General features: G+C 43.7%; 1 protein-coding gene across 1 annotated transcript in view; it reads left to right on the top strand.

Annotated features, from left to right (window-relative positions):
- Positions 1 to 6,096, top strand: part of arl10 (ADP-ribosylation factor-like 10) — a 46,791-nt gene that overhangs the window by 35,046 nt on the left and 5,649 nt on the right. The gene's annotated exons all lie outside the window — the stretch shown is intronic.

Raw genomic sequence — 6,096 nt, 5'->3', positions numbered from 1 at the left:
TTTTAACGTGGTGGATTCATGAGGACTATGGTTGCCTGGTCCTCGACTCGCGGGTAATCACAGGACAGCTAGCTAGACCTAGCTGGTCCATCTGAGGGATAGTGGTTACCTGTCCTCCGATCTCTGCTCAGGAGTAATCCAGACAGTAGCCTAGACATTGTCACATCTGCAGGAACTATGGTTCCACTGGTCCCCTATCTCTGCAGTGAAATCCCGAGCCAAGCTACTAGACTATTGTCCCCACTCTGGGACTATGTATTACCTGGGTCCTCGAGAGCTCTGACAGTGGATAAATCGGCCAGCGCCTAGCTAGCTAGTCTGCCAATCTGAGGACTACTGGTTACCATGGTCCTCACCGATCTCTAGGGTAAATCCAGACAGCTAGCTAGAACTATCTGTCAATCTGGGACTATGGTTCCCTGGTCCTCAGATCTCTGCAGGGTAAAATCCAGACCGAGAGAGTGATCTCTGTTCCAATCTGGACTATGGTTACTGGGTCCTCAGATCTTGCGGTGGAATGCGCAGACAGCTAGCTAGGACTATCTGTCCAATCTCAGGATCTGCAATGTGGGAAACTATAACACAGACGAGTTGGGAAACATAGAACACATTTGGGAACTTGAAATCAAGGACAAGCATTTAGTGCACGACCACATCTGCTGGCTAATGATAAGTACCTCAAGACCACATATCACAAAATAGCCAAAATATCTTCCTTTAACCCTCGTTGTTGTCTTTCCGCAACAGATTGAATCAAATCCTCACTTTGTTATCTCTTTATGACGTGATGTTTTCAAGTTTTTTCTTTGCCCATTTCCACAACTTTTTATGCTTTTTTTATACAAAATGTTTGTTACTTTGTTGATGTTTATCAACACTAACGTGGCAACACTATACTCTACTTATCTTAACCGTTTTTAAGGGAATTTTATGGTCCCTAAACCTCATATTAGGGAAATTATACTAACTAGTTTGAGGTTGAAAAAGCAGACAACTTAGGAATATATTTGAAACGTTAAGCATTGAATGAGATTGGGTCAATAGTATGATAAGAAGATAATGTCCACTTTTATTGTGTTTACAATGCTATATCGAAATTGAAATAAAGAGCCAAATTAATGAAAGTAGGAATTTTACCTGATTAAAGAGGGGTTGTGTGGAAATCATCATTGTTATTTTGGGGAGCTTAAAAAGACATTTAAAGGTCAAATCATATAGGGTCTGTTCGTGGTATCTTGAGGGTCATCGTTGTGGATTGGTGGCTTGTTCTTTCAGTCTTCCCGCGGCGGCTGACACGTAATGCTGCCACATTTTCAACAGGTAATTTATCATATAACGGTAAACCTAAAAAAATACCTAAGGATGAGCACGCTACAAATTCATACACCGCTCACCACATATCGTCGGTTATTCATCATTGCACTGAAAGCCCTCTGCTCTGCACTAAAAAAAGCAATGACATTAACGCTGCAGACTGGCAGTCACTGTCAGACTGAATGTTCGTGGCTTATATGTGAGGTAAGTGGTGTCAACGTTCTCGCTTGCTTTTATTCATTAGTGATTAACACATTGACATTCAGCGCGAGGCTGCCCCACACAATCTGGTTTCCACTCGAAAGCCAAGAAGAGCACCTGTCACTATTCGGCCGACTCACCTCGGAAGTAATGAGCGGCGCTGTAGCCCCGGTGCGAGCAAAGTCAGGTCTTTGTCGGTCTGACATTAACGCCAGAGGCATTGTTTATCAGCTTGACGTGGGAGACGTTCCACACACGATAGGTACCGCAATCAGGTCGAGACACAGGGAGCGCCGGAACATGGAGAGAAATTCACGTAAAAAGCCTTTTAAAACCCCATTTACACAAACTGTGCGTTTATTGAATGAGGCCCCCAAATCAGTCTAGGAGAGTTTCTGTCTTTCTTATAGTGGATCGACAAGAAGAGGGGGAGAATGTGGATGGCAGCGTAAAATGACAAGGCGCCTGTCCGTTTAACCCGGCTCATAGCGGATCTCAGCCACACATGAGCGAAAAGACGGGGTACATAGAGCCGCCAAGAGTGTAGGGCTGTGGTTAACTTTTAGCAGCTGATACGACATTGGGTTTGTGCTAAAGGGAACTGAACTAGCAGATGAGACAGAAGCTTCTTAATTTATTAATTACTGTGTGTTACGTATGAGGCCCATAGATCAGAAGAGTCAGCATGCACTACGCTGGTTCATTCATTTTTCCTCTTGTCCGAGAAACGTTCTCAACTCAAAATGCTGCAGCGAGATCGTCCCTGGCCTTACAAACCGCTATCCTTATGACATTTCAGGGGGTACAGATCACTCGCTAAAACACATTCGCCCATATCATTCAAAAAGTAATGCTATTACGATATTCTCCCTCCACATCGTCCGCGACCTATGGTAATGTTGAAACAAACGTCACTCCACTGCTCCAAAAAGTCGCTTGCCTCACCACTCTCCTGAAAACATGTGGCAGAGGAGTTTCGCCCTCAGGACTCAAACTTCGAATCAGTATACAACACACATCCACACTCGTCACCAGAAGCGTGACTCAGATGTGTGCTCTGTGTGTGGTGTGTGTGTGTTGTCTGTACATGTGGGTGAGTGTGTACCTAATGAGGGCCTCGTCCTTGACTACTATAAAACATGAGTTATCCCTCTCGTACTCGAGAGTGACCGTTGTTATGCTCTGACAGTGCGTTACATGGCCATCGTCCACAGCCACCATACTTCATTCTTCTGTGAATTTGTGTAAGTTGTGTACTACAGAGAGAGAGTAGGACAGCAAAGAGAGTAAGACAGAGAGTAGAAGAGACAAGTAGAAGAGAAGACTAAAGAGGTAGCCCGAGATGACAAGAAGTGAGAGAGTAGACAGAGCGAAACAAGAACAGAGAGAGAGACCGCAGAAGAGATAGAGAACCAGGAGGCAATTAGTCTAAGCGCAGAGAAGACAGGAAAAGAGGTCGACAGAGAAGTACAGAGAAGACAAGACCAGAGAAGAGAGTAGACAGAGAAGGACAGAGAAGACAGAGAAGACAGAGAACAGATGAAGGAGTAGACAGAGAGAAGAGCAGAGAAGAGAGAGACAGAAGCAGAGATAGAAGAAGCCGGATACAGAAGCAGAGAGATACAAAGACAGAGAAAGATAAGACAGAGAAAGCTGAGAGGAAGACAGAGAAAGAACAGGACTACGAGGAGCGACGTGAATACAGAGAGAGTATCAGGAACACAGAGTACAGAAGAATAGAGACAAGAGTAAGACAGAGTAGATCGGATGACAGGAAGAACAGGAGACAAGAATAGTAAAGCAGACAGATCGAGACATGAGTAGAGAAGAGAAAGACAGAAGACAGAGAATAAGAAGATGTAGCAGTAGAAAAAACGTACAAGACAAGAAGAAGACAGAGAGCATAGACAGAGAAGACAGAGAGACGGAAAGACAGATAGCAAAGGCGAGAGGGAAAGCAGAAGGTAAAAAAGACACAGAGAGACAGAGAAGAGCGGAACAGGAACAGAGAAGAGAGAAGTAGACAGAGAAGACAGAGTAGACCAGAGAAGACAGAGAAGACAGACATGGAGCAGGCGTACAAGTGGTTTTTAATTCGTTTATTTCTTTAATGTTTAAATTTCTATGATAGACTTTTGTTGAGGAAAAGAATAAGCATAAAGGTTTTGTAATACAGAGAAAGAACAGGAGAAGGAACTAAAACGGTCCCTGTGTTTATCCGTTTTATTCATCATAAGTTTTAATTTCTTTTAGCGTTAATGGTTGGCCACCACAGAGAAGCATAGACCGGAACAGAACTTCGAAGAAATAACACTTTAGAAGAAAAAGTGTGAACGTTGTAGTGTCGAAAGATCTGAAATCGCGCGAAGACGGTCGTTGAGTAGCACGAACAAGGCAAGCGCTAGATCGGCTAATTGATGAAAAGAAGAGTAAGGAGACGAAAGGTAACGTCTCATAAAATAGGTCGTGAAGGGTGAGACACTGAGGGGGATCACCAAAGGAGCACTAACACGGACTAGTTAGTGGGAAGGTAGTCTCAAGCTTATAGAATGAATTTTGTTGCCTAATGTTTTTATTTGTAGCTGTTTATACTTCTTTTATCTGTTTATCTGATTTTGTGTAAAGCCCTTTGAATTGCCCTGTTGCTGAAATGTGCTCTCCAGATGAAGTCTGCACTAAGGAGTTCTCGCTGTGCTGAACCTCGGAGACGATGACGACCTACAAGTCGCCGAATCCTTTGGCGTGCTTTCTTCTAGGGCTGTCCTCGACTTAAAACGGATGCCAACACCTACATGATTGCGCCGACTGATCAAATAGTGGGTTTAATCGGCAGCCCTGTGCACTGACATTGTTTGTTAAGACTAGAAAAGCTCAATATAAACGCCGTCCGTTTACCATCTGTAAGACTAGCGTTCCTCCACAAAGAATGATGCAAAAGCTTTAAACTTTAAAGCATGTTTCCACTGCGGTCCCCCTGCAGGTTGGAAGCCAGTACCGCTGGAACTGGAACTGCAGATCCGCTCCCAGATCTGGCAAACTTGCATATCGCGGGTATAGCCGGTAGAGAGCCGCAGAGCGAATGCAGAAGGGTTGTTCATTTCATGCTGCCAATGTCTTTTTATTTGAAGGAAGTTATGAGGTTTTGGGGTGGGCTGCACTGGCCAGAATCCAGAGGTGGGTAGTAACGAGGTACATTTACTCCGTTACATTTACTTGAGTAAGGTTTTGTACAATTGTAATTCTGGGTAGTTTATAATCACTGACTTTTACTGGTACTGAGTAGATTAGTGAAGAAGAAACTGTTCTCATCGCTACTCAGGCTACAACAACCCGGTACTTTTTTTTACCGCGTGGTATTATACGGTCAGTCCTTTTGTTTTTCCATTTTATGTTTTATTGGAGGGGAGCAGGAAGATGAGAGAGAGAGAGGAGGAGAGAGGGAGGAGGAGCAGAGGTGGGGACGAGAGGAGGAGGGAGAGAGGAAGAGAGAGAGAGGAGGAGGGGTGAGGGGAGGAGGAGAGAGGGAGAGAGGAGCGAGAGGGAGAGAGGGAGAGGGAGAGGTAGAGGGGGGAAAGGGAGGGGAGAGAGGGGGAAGGAGAGAGAGGGAGAGAGAGGGAAGAGAGAGGAGAGGAGGATTGAGAGAGAACGAGAGGAGGAGAGGAGGAGGACGAGGGAGAGAGAGAGATGGGAGGGAGCGAGAGAGAGTAGAGGCGGGAGGAGAGAGGAGGGAGATGCAAGGGAGCGAGAGGGAGAGGAGAGAGAGAGAGAGAGAGAGAGAGGGAGAGTGGCGAGAGAGGGAGAAGGGGAGAGGGAGGGAGAAGAGAGAGGGAGAGGATTTTTCTGCATGGGAGGAATTGAAAAGACAGAAACATTCCATTCATGGTGATCATGGTCTTCCTCTCTCCGTACTTAAAATATGAATCCAGATATAAAGATATACAGAGTGTGTGTGTGTGTGTGTGTGTGTGTGTGTGTGTGTGTGTGTGTGTGTGTGTGTGTGTGTGTGTGTGTGTGTGTGTACGGATTATCATTTTTTTGGTCACATGGCCTTTTGAACGGCAGAGCTACGATGATAGCATCAAAATCAGCATCAAAATGTACATTTCAGAGAGAAATATTGTACTTTTTACTCCATTGCATTCATCTGACAGCTGTGGTTACTTTAAAAATTAAGATTTTTTTAACACAAGTAGTTTATAAAATATGTTTTATTATAACTTTATTATGAAGTCCAGCTGCAATGATTTGACCAATAAACGCACAACTGTTTGGATCCTTAACACTTTCTAAAATGGGAGGATTTTTCTGCATTGAGTACTTTTACTTTGAATACTTTAAGTACATTTTCCTTACATACTTTTACTTAAGTAACTTTTTTTAAGGTGTGGTATTAGTAGTTTTTCTTAACCCTCGTGTTGTCTTCCCGTCAAAATTGAAAATCAACACTTTTAATGTTGATTTTATCGATTTTTTTAACTTTTTCTTACGTTTTTGTCCCTTTTTTCAACACTTTTGACCCTTTTTTTCAATGTTTGTCACTTTTTTTGACGTTTTCAACACTACGTGACACTAACTTATTAA

The sequence above is a fragment of the Etheostoma spectabile genome, chromosome 13, assembly GCF_008692095.1.
Source record: "Etheostoma spectabile isolate EspeVRDwgs_2016 chromosome 13, UIUC_Espe_1.0, whole genome shotgun sequence".
NCBI classification, from domain to species: domain Eukaryota; kingdom Metazoa; phylum Chordata; class Actinopteri; order Perciformes; family Percidae; genus Etheostoma; species Etheostoma spectabile.
Note: the sequence above shows the minus strand (reverse complement) of the source record. Positions and strands in the feature narration are given on the sequence as shown.